This window comes from Schistocerca serialis, chromosome 4 (assembly GCF_023864345.2).
Source record: "Schistocerca serialis cubense isolate TAMUIC-IGC-003099 chromosome 4, iqSchSeri2.2, whole genome shotgun sequence".
NCBI lineage: Eukaryota > Metazoa > Arthropoda > Insecta > Orthoptera > Acrididae > Schistocerca > Schistocerca serialis.
The window spans coordinates 303,275,811-303,292,294 of NC_064641.1; positions in this window are offsets into that span (position 1 = coordinate 303,275,811).

Consider the following 16,484-nt stretch of genomic DNA (forward strand, 5'->3'; position numbering starts at 1 on the left):
CATCATGTGGCTGTGAGTTGAAACGAACAAGTTACAGCTGACAACGCACGACGAGACGTTGAAATGCAACTACTTTTCACCAGTAGTTCGGAGTGCACATGCTAGGGCTTGAAATGAAATACTGAATATTTTGTGCTGCTCAGGATTCTAAACCAGATAGGTGCCTTTCGAGGATGCCTAGCAGAGTTTGCAATCTTCGGGAACTCAGTGAAATCGAATTCTAATCCCAGTCCAGCACCACAATTTTCAACGTCTCAGTTTCAAATAAAGTAAGAGCCTTGCGAACTTACATAGCCATTGGTACATTAAATGAAATACGTTTTCTAGTTTACGACGGCTTGCTGGTGACAGAGTCTCTGCCTTTCGGGGTTTCTCCATCTGTCACAGCTCAAACGAATGCCCAGTCGGCAGCGAAGGGATGTTATCTTTACTGCGGATATTGAACTACGGAGCTTACTGGCGTTCTGCACTTGGCGTTACTTGGGGTGAAGGAGAGCTACTTGTGTGTGTTAAAAATCTACGCCTGACGTGATATGTGAACCTACACGTTTTACACATCAATACAAGATTAATCCACCAGACCACAGAACCCCATGCCAAGCACATCATCATGATTTGGAGAGTATTCATTTAGATGTAGAAGCAGATGTCAAGGGACGCGTAACAGGAAGGAGGGCGGGATCTGGGAATGGATAGAAGTGCAGAAGTGCAAAATATAAGCGTGAAATGCTTGCAAAGTATTTCTTACTTAGATGTGTGCCACAGTTCGTTTTATCTTAGGACCGAGAGATAAGGAAGGACTCTTCTCAAAATGGCTCTGAGCAGTATGGGACTTAACATCTGTGGTCATCAGTCCCCCAGAACTTAGAACTACTTAAACCTAACTAACCTAAGGACATCACACACATCCATGCCCGAGGCAGGATTCGAACCTGCGACCGTAGCAGTCGCGCGGTTCCTGACTGAGCGCCTAGAACCGCTAGACCACCGCGGCCGGCGACTCTTCTCAGAACGAAGAATGAGTTATAGGGAAGGGGAGATCAAAGAATACGGTTTCATAAGTGGTGAGAGGAATGATATAGAGTAAAGACAGCAGCAATTAAAAGAGAAAATGTAGCGTCATCGGAAACCGCCAGATTTGTTTACAAAGTTTTGGGGGAGTGTAATAGAAGGGCGTTTGCGGCGATAGTGTCAGAGAGAGAGAGTGTGAGAGAGAATAGAAGAGATATTAACGAGTAAACATAAATGTTCAAATGTGTGTCAAATCTTATGGGACTTAACTGCTAAGGTCATCAGTCCCTAATCTTACACACTACTTAATCTAAACTATCCTAAGGACAAACATACACACCCATGCCCGAGAGAGGTCTCGAACCTCCGCCGGGACCAGCCTCACAGTCCATGACTGCGGCGCCGAGACCGCTCGGCTAATGCCGGGCGGCGAATAAACATAATATGAAATCGTTGGCGTAATGTGTAGAGGACGGAGGGTGTATTCATGGATGGAGGGGAAGAGAGAGACGTATTTGAAATAACAAAACCTACTGTGACAGAGTCCATCTACGCTGATTAGTTTGTAAGTATGTAGACAGGGTATAAATGAAATGAAAATAGAATACTTAACAAACTGTATATTCAAAAGAAACCCACTTAAATTAAAAGGGCAACTCAAAGGGAAGCTAACCCATATTGTATCTTTTCTGTTGCCACGCGATCTTCCACTAGCTCCCAATGAGGAAACATGACGAAAAAGAAGACATAACAAAACATTTTAAGAACTCTAATATTTTATCCACAATCCTTCATTTTGTACTTCTATCACGCGTCTTGGCATAGAATGTATAAGCCGTCGGACGTAACAGCCTGAAGAAGTAACTTCCCCCTAGGCTTCCAGGACGCAGTCCGAAAGAGCATCCGCAGTAGTTGGTTAGTTTCGTGGCCAGTTCTCTGTTAATGTTCTGGCGACCTCAGCCCACACGTTTTCCATAGAGTCCATATCAGCCGCCCGTGGCGGCCAGTCCATGACGTTGACGCCAATCGTGGAGAGCAGCTGCTGAACAAATGCAACCTTGTGAATGGGAGAATGGTCCTCTTCCATTGTGACGTCCCCTTCTGCATACAGCATTCGCACTGACGGAAGCATCACATTTTCCAATATGTGGGCATACTGCGCGCTGTCCAGAGTTCCTTCTATCCTGTGAAGAATTCCCGCCCCTCTCGCAGAATTCCAACCCCAGCAGGTAACAGATAGCCGGCCACTTCTTCTCGTCGCGATTACATATTCGCGTCGATGGCGAGTCCCTTGCGGCCTGAAAACGATTCGTGGACCGTCGTTATTGGTGGAAAACATCTTCTCATAAGTAAAAATGAAGTTGTCCCTCGATGCCCTCAGATGGAGCTCCGCAAATGCTAGCCGGTATAAAACGTTGTCTTCGCTGAGCTCTTGTTTCACGGCGGATCGTCGTGCATGCAGTCCAGCGTCCCTCAGCCTTCGGCGAATCGTGTCACTGGAGCCGGGGAAGTTGGTCTCCCGCCGCAACTTCTTCGCGTTCAGAAAGGGATTTTCTCTGCTCCTAGACACTAGGTCCCTGTCTTCCTGCTGTGAGATCACTCTCTTCCTGCCTGAGCCAGGAGCCCTGTTGGTGGTGCCTCTTTCAAGGCAGATCCTCCACCATCTCGTTGCAGTGGTATGTGGTATGCCGTACCATCTGCCAGCTTCTCGGATGGAACATCCTCCTTCCTCAGTGAGAGCGGCGACTCTACCTCGGCCGGCCGCAGTGGCCGAGCGGTTCTAGGCGCTTTAGTCTGAAACCGCGCGACCGCTAGGGTCGCAGGTTCGAATCCTGCCTCGGGCATGGATGTGTGTGATGTCCTTAGGTTAGTTAGGTTTAAGTAGTTCTAAGTTCTAGGGGACTGATGACCTCAGATGTTAAGTCCCTTAGCGCTCAGAGCCATTTGAACCATTTTTTGACTCTACCTCGAATAGACCTCTCCCAGTGAGCCATTACGGCAGACAGCCTGATGTGTATTTTTTTTTTTTTTTTTTTACTTTATTGTTATTTTAAAACCTGTACAACAGGCAGGCTGTCAGCAGCACACTACGCTGCTCTTCAGCCATAGAATATACAAGGAGCAAAAACAGTGAGAAGACACGTAAGTCACAGAACGGTGGGCAATAAAACAGGAGACACATAGAGACAAACACGGAGCCGTTCACACTCGTCGATAATCCACACTCCTAGCTGATGAGACGACGCACAAACACTGAAGATGACGATGGCACTGGTGAACGATGGAGTGGACGGTGAACACTGAACACTAAACACAACGGCACACACACAAAACACTGATGGCGGTGATCTCCGGCGCGCGAATGTCCACGTAACGTGTGTGAGTCCGGGGACCTGCCAAGAGGGGAACAGGGGTGAGGTGGGGGAGAGGGGAGAAAAAGGATGCCAATGGCTGAGGAGTCGGGGGCAGGAGGAGAGGAACAGGGGAGGGGAGGCCCGGGGGAGGAGGGGGGAGAAAAGGAGGAGGGAGGGAAAAGGGAGAGGAGGGAGGGAGGGTGCCCAGAGGAGTAAGTACAGGAGGAGGGCGGGAGGATCAAAGTTGGTAGGAGGGGTAGATGGAGGGGAGGAGGGCATCATCAGGGAGGGGGAGCTGGCGGAAGCCACCTTGGGAGAGGGTAAGGAGGGTGGAGAGATGGAGACCGGGTGGGACGTGTGAATACAGGCGCGGCAGCGGGCGGGGGTGGGAGAGGATCGGGGAGACGAGCAGGTGAGGAGGATCGAGTTTGCGGGAGGTGTACAGGATCCGTATCCTTTCAAGGAAAAGGAGGAGGTGGGGGAAGGGGATGAGATCGTAGAGGATCCACGTGGGGGAGGGGAGACGGATGCGATAGGCGAGGCGGAGAGCATGGCGTTCAAGGATTTGGAGGGATTTATAAAGGTAGGGGGAGCGGAGATCCATGCGGGATGGGCATAACAAAGGATAGGGCGGATGAGGGATTTATAGGTGTGGAGGATGGTGGAGGGGTCCAGACCCCACGTACGGCCGGAAAGGAGCTTGAGGAGACGGAGGCGGGAACGTGCCTTGGCTTGGATTGTCTGGAGATGGGGAGTCCAGGAGAGGCGACGGTCGAGGGTGACGCCAAGGTACTTAAGGGTGGGAGTGAGGGCGATGGGACGGCCATAGACGGTGAGATAGAAATCAAGGAGGCTGAAGGAAGGGGTAGTTTTGCCTACAATGATCGCCTGGGTTTTGGAAGGACTGACCTTGAGCAACCACTGGTTGCACCAAGCGGTGAACCGGTCAAGATGGTATTGGAGAAGGCGTTGGGAGCGCTGTAGGGTGGGGGCAAGGGCAAGGAAGGCGGTGTCATCGGCAAACTGGAGAAGGTGGACAGGGGGTGACGGCGGCGGCATGTCCGCCGTGTACAACAGGTACAGAAGGGGGGAGAGGACGGAGCCTTGGGGCACACCGGCGGAGGGGAAAAAGGTGTAGGAATCGGTGTTATGGATGGTGACATAGGAAGGACGGCGGGAGAGAAAGGAGCCAATCAGACGGACATAGTTAATGGGAAGGGCGAAGGTTTGGAGCTTGAAGAGGAGACCGAAATTCCATACGCGGTCATATGCACGTTCGAGGTCCAGGGGGAGGAAGATTGCGGAGCGACGGGAATTAAGCTGTTCGGAAAGGAGATGAGTGAGGTGAAGGAGAAGGTCGTCGGAAGAGAAGGACGGCCGAAAGCCACACTGGGTAACGGGAAGGAGGCGGTGCTGGCGGAGATGCTGGTGGATGCGGTGGGTGAGGATAGATTCCAGGACCTTGCTGAAGACCGAGGTAAGGCTGATGGGACGGTAGGAGGAGACGGCGGACGGCGGTTTGCCAGGTTTAAGGAAGATGAGGATACGGGAGGTTTTCCACAGGTTGGGGTAGTAACCGGTGGACAGGACTACATTGTAGAGCCTGGCCAGGGTGGAGAGGAAAGAGACAGGAGCTTCACGAAGGTGACGGTAGGTGACACGATCGTGACCAGGAGCGGTGTTGCGTTTGGTGCGAAGTGTAACAATGAGATCCTGTGTAGTGATAGGGGCATTGAGTTCCGTGTGTGCAATGTTGCCCAAGTACTGGAAACCAGGGGCGAGGGGAGGGACGGAGGTGTCAGTCCGATCGCGGATATCCGGGAAGAGGGAGTAATCAAACTGGGGATCATCGGGGATGGAAAATACATCGGAGAGGTAGGAGGCAAAGTGATTGGCATTACTAAGGGTGTCAGGGAAAGGGTGATCATCATGGAGAAGAGGATAATAGGGGGAGGGTTTAGTTCCGGTAAGGCGACGGAAGGCTGACCAGAACTTGGACGAGTTGAGTGGTAGGGTAGTATTTAAACGGGTGCATGTCTGTCGCCAGTCCCGGCGTTTCTTAGCCGCGAGCAGATTACGAATGTGTCGCTGGAGTTGCCGGTGGCGTCGTAGTGTGTCCGGGTCACGCGTGTGGAGGAAGGCACGGTAGAGACGACGGGATTCACGGAGGAGGAGAACGGCCTGTGGGGGTAAGGTAGGACGGTGGGGGTGGATGGCGACAGTAGGGACGTGGGCCTCCACGGCCTCAGACAAGGTCTGCTGGAGAAAGGAGGCGGCATGGGTGACATCGTCAGGGTGGTGGTAGGTGAAGGGGTGGCTATCGACCTGGGTGGAGAGGGTATCCCGGTAGGCATTCCAGTCGGCACGGGAATAGTCATGGACAAACTTAGGGGGAGGGTCAGTTCGAGGGTCGGGTCGGGGGCGACGTCCGTCTGAAACGGTGATGAGGACAGGGAGATGGTCACTACCAATAGGCTCTAGGACATCCACCGTTATGCGACCAAGGAGGTTGGGGGAGGAGAGAATAACATCGGGAGTGGAGTTGGATTCGGGACGGGTGTGCGAGGTGATGGGGATGAGATCGCCTTGAAGGGTGGAGAGGAACCGATGCCACCGCTGTAACTAGGCAGCGGAACGACTATGGATGTTGAGGTCAGCGGCGATCACGTAGGAGGAGAAGTACGGTCGACGTGGGAGAGGAAGTCGAAGGGAAGAGGAGCGTTGGGGCGAACATAGATGGTGGCGCAGGTAACAGTAAGGCCAGGGAAGAAGAGACTAAGGATCAGGTGTTCGGTGGGGTCGGGAAGGAGAGGTTGGAGCCGAACGGAGATCTGGCGGCGGTGACCAATAGCAACTCCACTACGCGCAATTGGGAGGGGATTATCGGAGCGGTGGAGGAGATAGGGCGAAGTGTGGATGGTGTGGTGGGGTTGGAGGAAGGTTTCATTAAGGAGGAAGGCATCCACGCGGTGGGTGGCAAGGGTGTGCAGGAAGAGGTTCTTGTTGGCGGTAAGGGAGCGGAAGTTGTTGAAAAGGATACGTTGCTATCGTGCCATGACAGGGATTTAGATGAGGGTGTCAAAGCGGGAGAAGGTGAAATGGGCCTGGTTGCCTGATGTGTATTTTTGCTTGCCGCTCTTATACTGATTCCAGGAGAGGAGGTAAACATATTTACGTCAAACGGAGCGGCAGAGGCAGAGGCATGTGGCGCAGCCGTGCTGGCTCGTCCCGGGCTGTTGGCCCACCAACGCCACCGCCAGCTCGCTCACTTGCGTCTCGGCGTCTCGCCTCGGCCAGCCTGGCTGGCCCGTAGCTCGCGAGCCGCGGCTAGTACAGACCCGGGCCGCATGGCCACGATCACCGCTTGAAGGATCAAAAGTTACACCTAACCTACCCAAGCCTGTAGTATAAACTACAGCTACAGCTATTATGCTATAACATGTGCAGGCACACCTACAGTTGACGATTTATTCAAATATTTGACAAACAATACTTTCAAAAATACATTCATTTTAAACATAGCTACCACAAAATATTTCACCTAGCTAGCAATAGCATGACGCAGGAAATTTTCTTTCTTGTAAGCGCTGTGCATTTGATGTAGCCTTAAGAAACCCTTTATTCAACCACGACAACTAAGCGTAATGTAAAAGTAAACAGGTTTGGCGGCAGCTTCCCAAAATAATAGTATATACTTATTATATAATACACGTTTTGTGCACTTATAACATGTACTCTGTGTCTCTGAAACAATACGTGCTGCACGACGGAAATTACTTTCTGCTGAGGCACTTCATTTACATCTGAATGATACACGACTACTAGAGAACATTGCTCTTTACGGCAGTCATTCCACTTGTAAATTAACATCATGATGAGTAGGGCCTTAAGGTTTGCAACTAAACATGCTACTCCTAGCTACTACTGAATACGAAGTTGATTATGACGTGTCTTCATAACCATGTGTTCAGCGTTCGACTCTCAGTCAACATAAACGTTGTCACCTTATTTCTAGTTAAACGTGTGCACATCTCGCTGATGGTGGACCAACAATGGACATTTCTCGTCTGTTCCTGGTTAGACAACGGCGGCGGTAGGCGCCGGGTTCGAATCCCGGTCAGGCAATACAACTTCAGGCGTCATTTAAGGTTCCAACCCCACTACTGGTGACAAACTGTGATATCTACATTCTGATCAATCCGATTAGGTGCTGGGTTCGCATCCTTGTCCCCAGCATTACATGATGTCATTTCAATTTTAAACATGTGCATCCTTTATTCCTTGACAATGCAACACTATACAACGTCTTTCGAGGTTAGTTACCAAGAAGGTATTTATCATGTTAGGGTTCCTGCTTTCGTACAAACATTATCGTCATTTACGTTCAAGTTGAGAATTGATAGCTGATACTGGTGCAAACGTCAATATTTGACGTCTCTTTCTGGCTAGTGATCGAGTCTCGATAAGGCACAAAGCTTTGCTTGGTTAGCAATGGCTTTACGTTCTGGGTCTGCATCCGGATCCAGAACGAAGACGTTGGTCATACCATTTAAAGTACAACTTCGTGTACAAGTAACTGTTAATGAGTAATGTGAAAAATGATATTACTTGTGCTTCGCTGTTAATGTTTGGATTTCCATAGAGTGGTTGCCGCCATTAATCACGTTTTCTTTTAAGTGCTTAGTATTACATAAAGTCGATGCGAAACCACTCTCTGTTGAACGTTGAACGGCGTTCAGCATGTGTTGGGTAAACCTTTTAGACAGCAAAGAACTTGTTTCCAGTTTCCATACAACTTTATAAATCCATATACTGTCTCAAATATTTAATTGTGCCTAAGGATTACCGAACAATTTATGTGACGAAACTAGTTGTCCCATAACATTTGAAATGTCACTTATTGTAATTAAGTTTAGTTTACAAACGTTAAGGATTGTCTGATCTCTTCTGTACTATTGTGGTGTTACTTTACATCCGGGCAGACTGTCATAAAGACCGGAGTTCTGTGGTAGACTCTAGCGGTACCCATTCTGTGTCTTACAACGACTGTATTGTGGAGGGTTGCGACTATCTGCAACACAGACATGCAATGTTGGTTGCAAACATTCAGGTGCAGTCTACATGTTGGAATTCAGGCGTGACCCACTCTTTTTGCTGTCGAATGTACAGCTAAAATTACTTTCTTCAGAAATATTTGAGGTTATGAAATATCTGGCACACTTAAAATTCCTATCATAAATTGCACAATCTGATGATATTTATTACGTTTACTTCTGGATTCATTTGAAAAATAATGATATAAATTGGTGAAGATTCATTTGTCAAGAAAATTTGTAAACTCTTTGGAATATTTCTATAGTTTTCAGTTTGAAGTGGAAATTGTAAGGACAGTGTGATATAGCAAAATGTGAGAGAATAAAATTAACTATTCAGGCAATTCTTCAGAAGTTATTGGATCAATTGGAACCACAAGAACCAATGATATATAAATTTCAGCTTTAAGAATCAGTCAGTAGACTTGAAGAACTGGAGCCAACTACGAGAAAAGAAAATAAGTAAAAAAGTTTATTGTAAATCTTATTCATCTTCAAGCTTATTAAAAGACTTTATTATGAAGTCAGTGACAGTCAACAAATGAGAGAGGGGTAGATTACAAGTGGTGGCATCATCCGGGATCAGTTGACTGATAATGAAGCTTTGTCTGTTGCAGAAGAAGGGAGAGTGATTTGTGTCATTTGTAGTTTATGTATGGACAGATTTCCATTCACTTGAAGAAAGAAAGCCAAGAACTGCCCAACAAAGTCGTATCAACAGTGACCATTTTCTACAAACAATGACAGACTTTACAACTACAATGAGGGACATCAAAAAGGAAAGATAAGTAACAACTATTTGTGAAATTAATTTATTTGTGGACTCCTGTGCTTGTTAACAAAATTAAGAAAGACAAGGGTAGTGATGATATAGAAATGAAAACTGTAGGACATAGCCAAGACATGTTTGAACCGAATGAAATCGTAGTCAGCAAAGAAACAGTAAAAACTGACATTTTGCAGTTAATTTTGGCAATACTAGAAGACAGATAACAATAGCAAATTTAGTGCAATTAATGATCAGTTAACAAAAAAATTTACTTCACTACAGGGACAAATAAACGACCTGAAAAATGAAGACAGTACTAAAATGGATAGGGTACAATACCAAATAGGCCAATTTAGTAATCAGGTTTCGGAGCTAAAAAACGGGTTGTCAGAAGGGGTTAAAAATGCGAATGAAAAAGTTGATGTCCTAGAAAATAAATTTATTGTTTTGGAAAATGAGTTAATTGTCAAATTGGCAAGACAGTTGATGAATGTTAATGATGTCAGCATTGAACAGAAGGCTGTAACAGAAAAAATGGAACAAGACATTATCGGTTTAGACCAAAAAATTTTAAATGTTGAAAACAATATACAAACTAATGTAAATGTTGGATCAAAAATTTTCAGCAATTCAGTAAAATTGCATTCACAAAAATCTGTATTCGAACAACAGTATTACATGGTCCAACACTCCAATCAAAAGTTTTCCTTCAGAAAATTTACATCCAGTGGATTTTCTGCACCTCTGTAGAGATAGTTTTGTGTCAGGCATGAGTGACAATCAAAAAATTAAATTTGTTAAAAGATGTCTTGAAGGTGAAGTTCTGTCTTGGGTAAATTTAAATTGAAGTCAGTGGGAATCATATCAAAGTTTGGAAAAAAGTTTTTTAAATAAATCTTGCACAAATTAAAAGTGGCTTTCTGAATGGTCCTAATTGCAGAAATAGGATCGGTACTCTGAATGAGTTTTGTAAGAACCAACTTAAGAAATTAACACAGTTTGACAAAGCATTTGACGAAATGACATTGATTGATGCACTTAAAAGGAGATTACCAGAATGGTAGCAGTGGGATTTAGTACATGGACGTAATAATTGTCTTGAGCAGGTTTTACAATATGTTGACAGACTGGATATGGCAGTAGAAAGAAGTATGTACCATAACAATCGGAATGATAGAGATCAAAATGGGAATAACTACAGAAACAAAGATAATGGTAACTTCTATCAGTTTCACAATGTTAATAGAAATTTTAAACATCAGCAGGATAGGAATACAGGGGATAACCACGGACAATTTAATAGATGAAACAATGATAGAGGTAACTACTTGGGAAATGGCAGACCACCTCAATAAAGTTCCACAGTTTTGGAGTGAGGAAAAACAAGCACAGGACCCCCAGTTTACAGTCGCAATTAGACAATCATAACAGTGTTAATTAATGGCACAGCTATCTGAAGTTGAACAGAGGGAATTTCAGATTTCTCATTTATGTTTTGATCAAAATTTTTGGGATATTATGTTTAATTATGTTGATGTAGGAGCTAAACACGAACCAGAATGTGACAGTAGTGAGAATTTTGATGTAGTATGTACAGTACTAATGATTTCTTCTCTTGGGAGGAAAAGAGTGTTATTGATGTATGTAAATCAGGTGATGACTGTATTGGATCTGAACTAGGTGGTATTTTTGACGTAGATGTGAATGAGAGCTGTGAAAAAACTAAGGTTGGTAAGTCTGAGACTGGTTGAGACTGGTAACTTATTGCAAATGAATGTAGTTGAGGTAAGTAACTTTGATGGAGATGAGACATTTTTTTGTTGTTAATGATGTTGCTGATGAAGTCATTTTGGAAGAATATTATGATGATGATAAGGTATTCGTGGAATTTAAGAACAGTGAAGTTTCAGAGTAATTTGTGAATGATGTTGACAATACAAATAAGGTAATGTATGATGAGATAAACGAAATTATTCAGGTAGTGAAGGGAGACGAAAATTTAATAGTCATGGGTGATTGGAATTCGAGAGTAGGAAAAGGGAGAGAAGGAAACATAATAGGTGAATATGGACTGGGGCTCAGAAATGAAAGAGGAAGCCGCCTGGTAGAATTTTGCGCAGAGCATAACTTAATCATAGCTAACACTTGGTTCAAGAATCATGAAAGAAGGTTGTATACATGGTACATGGAAGAACCCTGGAGATACTAGAAGATATCAGATAGATTATTATAATGGTAAGACAGAGATTTAGGAACCAGGTTTTAAATTGTAAGACATTTCCAGTGGCAGATGTGAACTCTGACCGCAATCTATTGGTTATGAACTGTAGATTAAAACTGAAGAAACTGCAAAAAGGTAGGAATTTAAGGAGGTGGGACGTGGATAAACTGAAAGAACCAAAGGTTGTACAGGGTTTCAGGGAGAGCATAAGGGAACAATTGACAGTAATAGGGGAAAGAAATACAGTAGAAGAAGAATGGGTAGCTTTGAGGGATGAAATAGTTAAGGCAGCAAAGGATCAAATAGGTAAAAAGACGAGGGCTAGTAGAAACGCTTCTGTAACAGAAGAAATATTGAATTCAATTGATGAAATGAGAAAATATAAAAATGCAGTGAATGAAGCAGGCAAAAAGGAACACATACATCTCAAAAATGAGATCGACAGGATGTGCAAAATGGCTAAGCAGGGATAGCTAGAGGACAAATGTAAGGATGTAGAGGCTTATCTCACTAGGGGTAAGATAGATACTGCCTACAGGAAAATTAAAGAGATCTTTGGAGAAAAGAGAACCACTTGCATGAATATCAAGAGCGTTGACGGAAACCCAGTTCTAAGCAAAGAAGGGAAAGCAGAAAGGTGGAAGGAGTATGTAGAGGGTCTATACAAGGGCGATGTACTTGAAGACAATATTATGGAAATGGAAGAGGATGTAGATGAAGATGAAATGGGAGATATGATACTGCGTGAAGAGTTTGACAGAGCACTGAAAGACCTGAGTCGAAACAAGGCACCCGGAATAGACAACATTCCATTAGAACAAATGACAGCCTTGTGAGAGCCAGTCCTGACAAAACTCTACCATCTGGTGAGCAATACCCTCCGAAGAAGGGTAAATATAATAATTCCAATCCCAAAGAAAGCAGGTGTTGACAGTTGTGAAAATTACCGAACTATCAGTTTAATAAGTCACAGTTTCCAAATATTAACGCGAATTTTTTACAGACGAATGGTAAAACTGATAGTAGCCAACCTCGGGGAAGATCAGTTTGGATTCCGTAGAAATATTGGAACAAGTGAGGCAATACTGACCCTACGACTTATCTTAGAAGAAAGATTAAGGAAAGGCAAACCTACGTTTCTAGCATTTGTAGACTTAGAGAAAGCGTTTGACAGTGTTGATTGGAATACTTTCTTTAAAATTCTGAAAGTGTCAGGGGTAAAATACAGGGAGGGAAAGGCTATTTACAATTTGTACAGAAACCAGATGGCAGTTATAAGAGTCGAGGGGTATGAAAGGGAAGCAATGGTTGGGAAGGGAGTGAGACAGGGTTGTAGCCTATTCCCGATGTTATTCAATCTGTATATTGAGGAAGCAGTAAAGGAAACAAAAGAAAAGTTCGGAGTAGGTATTAAAATCCATGGAGAAGAAATAAAAACTTGGAGATTCGCCGATATATTTCTGTCAGGGACAGCAAAGGACTTGGAAGAGCAGTTGAACGGAATGGGCAGTGTCTTGAAAGGAGGGTATAAGATGAACATCAACAAAAGCAAAACAAGGATAATGGAATGTAGTCGAATTAAGTCGGGTGATGCTGAGGGAATTAGATTAGGAAATGAGACACTTAAAGTAGTAAATGAGTTTTGCTATTTGGGGAGCAAAATAACTGATGATGGTCGAAGTAGAGAGGATATAAAATGTAGACTGACAATGGCAAGGAAAGCGTTTCTGAAGAGGAGACGTTTGTTAACATTGAGTATAGATTTAAGTGTCAGGAAGTCGTTTCTGAAAGTATTTGTGTGGAGTGTAGCCATGTATGGAAGTGAAACATGGACGATAAATAGTTTGGACAAGAAGAGAATAGAAGCTTTCGAAATGTGGTGCTACAGAAGAACGCTGAAGATTAGATGGGTAGATCACATAACTAATGAGGTGGTATTGAATAGAATTGAGGAGAAGAGAAGTTTGTGGCACAACTTGACTAGAAGAAGGGATCAGTTGTAGGACATGTTCTGAGACATCGAGGGATCACCAATTTAGTATTGGAGGGCAGCGTTGAGGGTAAAAATCGAAGAGGGAGACCAAGAGATGAATACACTGAACAGATGCAGAAGGATGTAGGTTGCAGTAGGTACTGGGAGATGATGAAGCTTGCACAGGATAGAGTTGCATGGAGAGCTGCATCAGTCCAGTCTCAGGACTGAAGACCACAACAACAACAAGAAGTGATGTACATGATGATGTAAGTGAGAGTTATGGAATACCTGTTCAGTCAAAGGAGTTTTTCATTAATGTCATGCAGAGCCAGAGAGTAATGGTGAAAACCTTTTGAAGTTTTTTTGGGACAAGATTGACAGTAACATAGATAAATGTGCATTCTGGAATAAGTTAGCTTTGGTTAGTCAAAATTTGTATCCAGGTTGGTGGAATGAAGTGAAAGAAGATCTAAGTATTGAATAAATTGGATTGAATTGAATGAAATTTTATTGTCGTTTAGCTATTACAGCAATTGACAAAGTCAGGTTACATATATACAAGTTATACAGCATATATACATGGGTTGAAGATCAATATGTCACTATTGATTTTCCATAAAATACAATATTTAAAATAAAATAATATGAAAAACATTGCATCTTAAATTACTGTTAAAGAAATTATGCTGTACTCTCCAAACCGGTACCACTACAATATTTTACAGTCATAAAATTCCTGAAATGAGTAACAAGGATTTGCAGCTAACCAACTGAATAATTTGTCTTTAAATAAATCAAATATAGCTTCTACCCATTCTAATGGCAGTTTGTTAAACATCTTCATACCCACCACTTCGTATCTGTTCACTGACTTGGATAATCTGTAGTAAGGTATGTCAAGATGGCTACTACTTCTGGTCCTATGAGAGTGTACATCTCTTCTACGCTGGTATTCTGATAAGTTGCTCATTATATGCAGTAGGGCAGTGTAAATATAGATGTTTATAATAGTTAATATTTTTAAGTTGATAAACAGTGGTTTGCAGTGGCCCAGTTTATAACTGTTTGTGATAATTCGAATTACTTTCTTCTGAAGTACCAAAATGTCCTAAAGGTGTGAGCTATTGCTCCATATTGAAAGCTCAAAAGATATAATGCTTTGAAAAAAAGCAAAGTAGGCCGATCTTTCATAGGCCACAGGTACATGGTTGTTTAAATTCCTTAATGAAACACCGCTATAGACAGCCTTGCACTAATGTATTTAATATGTGGCTCCCAAGTTAATTTACTGTCTATAACTATACCTTAAGAACTTAACACTATCCATGAAGTCTGCTACTGGCAGATCTCTTAAACTACATACAATCTTTTGAGTTTTACTCTCATTAAGCAGGAACCCATTAGCTCGAAACTAGACCGATGCTTGTGATATTGTGTCATTTTCCACAGTTTGGAGCATATCCATGTCTGAGCTGATACTGAAAACGATGGTAGATCGTTTGTCATTAGGATAAATAGCAGACTTCCTAATATTGGGCCTTGCGGCACACCGCACTTAACTTTAGCTAGCTTTGATTTCTGTTTACCAATACAAACAATTTGTTTACAGTTGCTGAGGAAAGATCTGAATATGTTGTCAACTTCACTGTTTGTAATTCCACAATAAACTAGTTTGATGAGGAGTGAAATATGCTCCACACAATCAAAAGCTTTGCTGAGATCATGAAAGGTAGCTTTAAGCACTATTGTAATCAGGGAGTCAATGACATGGAGTGTGGATTTGCCCTTCCTAAAGCCAAATTGTACTGCAGTAATAATGTTATTACATGTCAGATAATCACCCAACTGGGAGTTGATGATGGACTCCAAAACTTTAGATAAAATAGGTGTCAGAGATATTGGGCAATAGCTAGATGGGCAATTTTTGTATCCTTTCTTGTAAATGGGCACTACCATGGATAATTTTAATACATCTGGGTATACTCCTTCACTTAGACATCTGTTTATAGATTTAGTAAGAGGATATACTATGGGCCCAATTATCTTTTTTAACATATTAGAAGAAATACCATATACGTTTTCACTATCAGAGGGCCTAAAATTATTTACAATAGTTAAAACAACATCTGGTGTGACCTCTGTTAAAAGGAATTTATCTTTCAGAGTGTAGTCTACATTATGATATTCAATGAGATCAGCTACAGTTTCTTGCAGCTCCTAATGCTTTCCCTAATTTGGTTAACAGATTTTATACAGTAGTTATTAAATCCATCTGCTGAAATTTCTACCTCAGCTTTCTGCTTGCTTTTGGCCACTGAATTTATTATAGTCCATGCTTTTTTGCATTTATTTTTTGATGACTCAATGCTGACTAGGTTATGTTGTTTTTTGGCCTCATTTAAAGCATACTTATATCCCTTTTGTGCTCTTGAGTACCATTGTTTAGCCATACCAGTTTTCTGAAGTCTGTAAAAATCTCTATACAACAACAACCTCCTTTTCATATTGGCTAGTTGAGCAGTATACCATGGATTCTTATCCCTATGTCTATTACTGTTACTTTTAGGGTTAATTTTACATCTGTATTGAGGGCAGTTGGTCTCGAATATATTTAAGAAAGAATGAAAAAAATCTACCGAACAATGTATTGGCAGAGCCCTGGGCATTATTGTTAAATATATGTGACCAGTCTTAATCACTGAGTGAGACCATGAAATTAGATAATTTTTCTTGCGTTGCTGTTTCTTGTGATGACTATTTTAGGCTCTTTAAACTCCTTATAGTCTGTATTAGGCCTTTCTGTACCTATTTTTACTCAAACTGAGACATGGTCCGATTAATCGAAGATAGCTACATCTGAAGATAGTAACTCTCTATTGACATTTGTAAGGATGTTGTCGAGACAAGCGGACTGTCTTGTGGGTTTGCAGTTCGTAAAAATGAAGTTGAACTGTCATAACAGATTTTTAAATTCATTTACAGTGTGCACATCTTTGTTTACATCAAATTTCGCATTGATGTCACCACCAATCACTATACTGTATTTCTTCCACTGAGAACT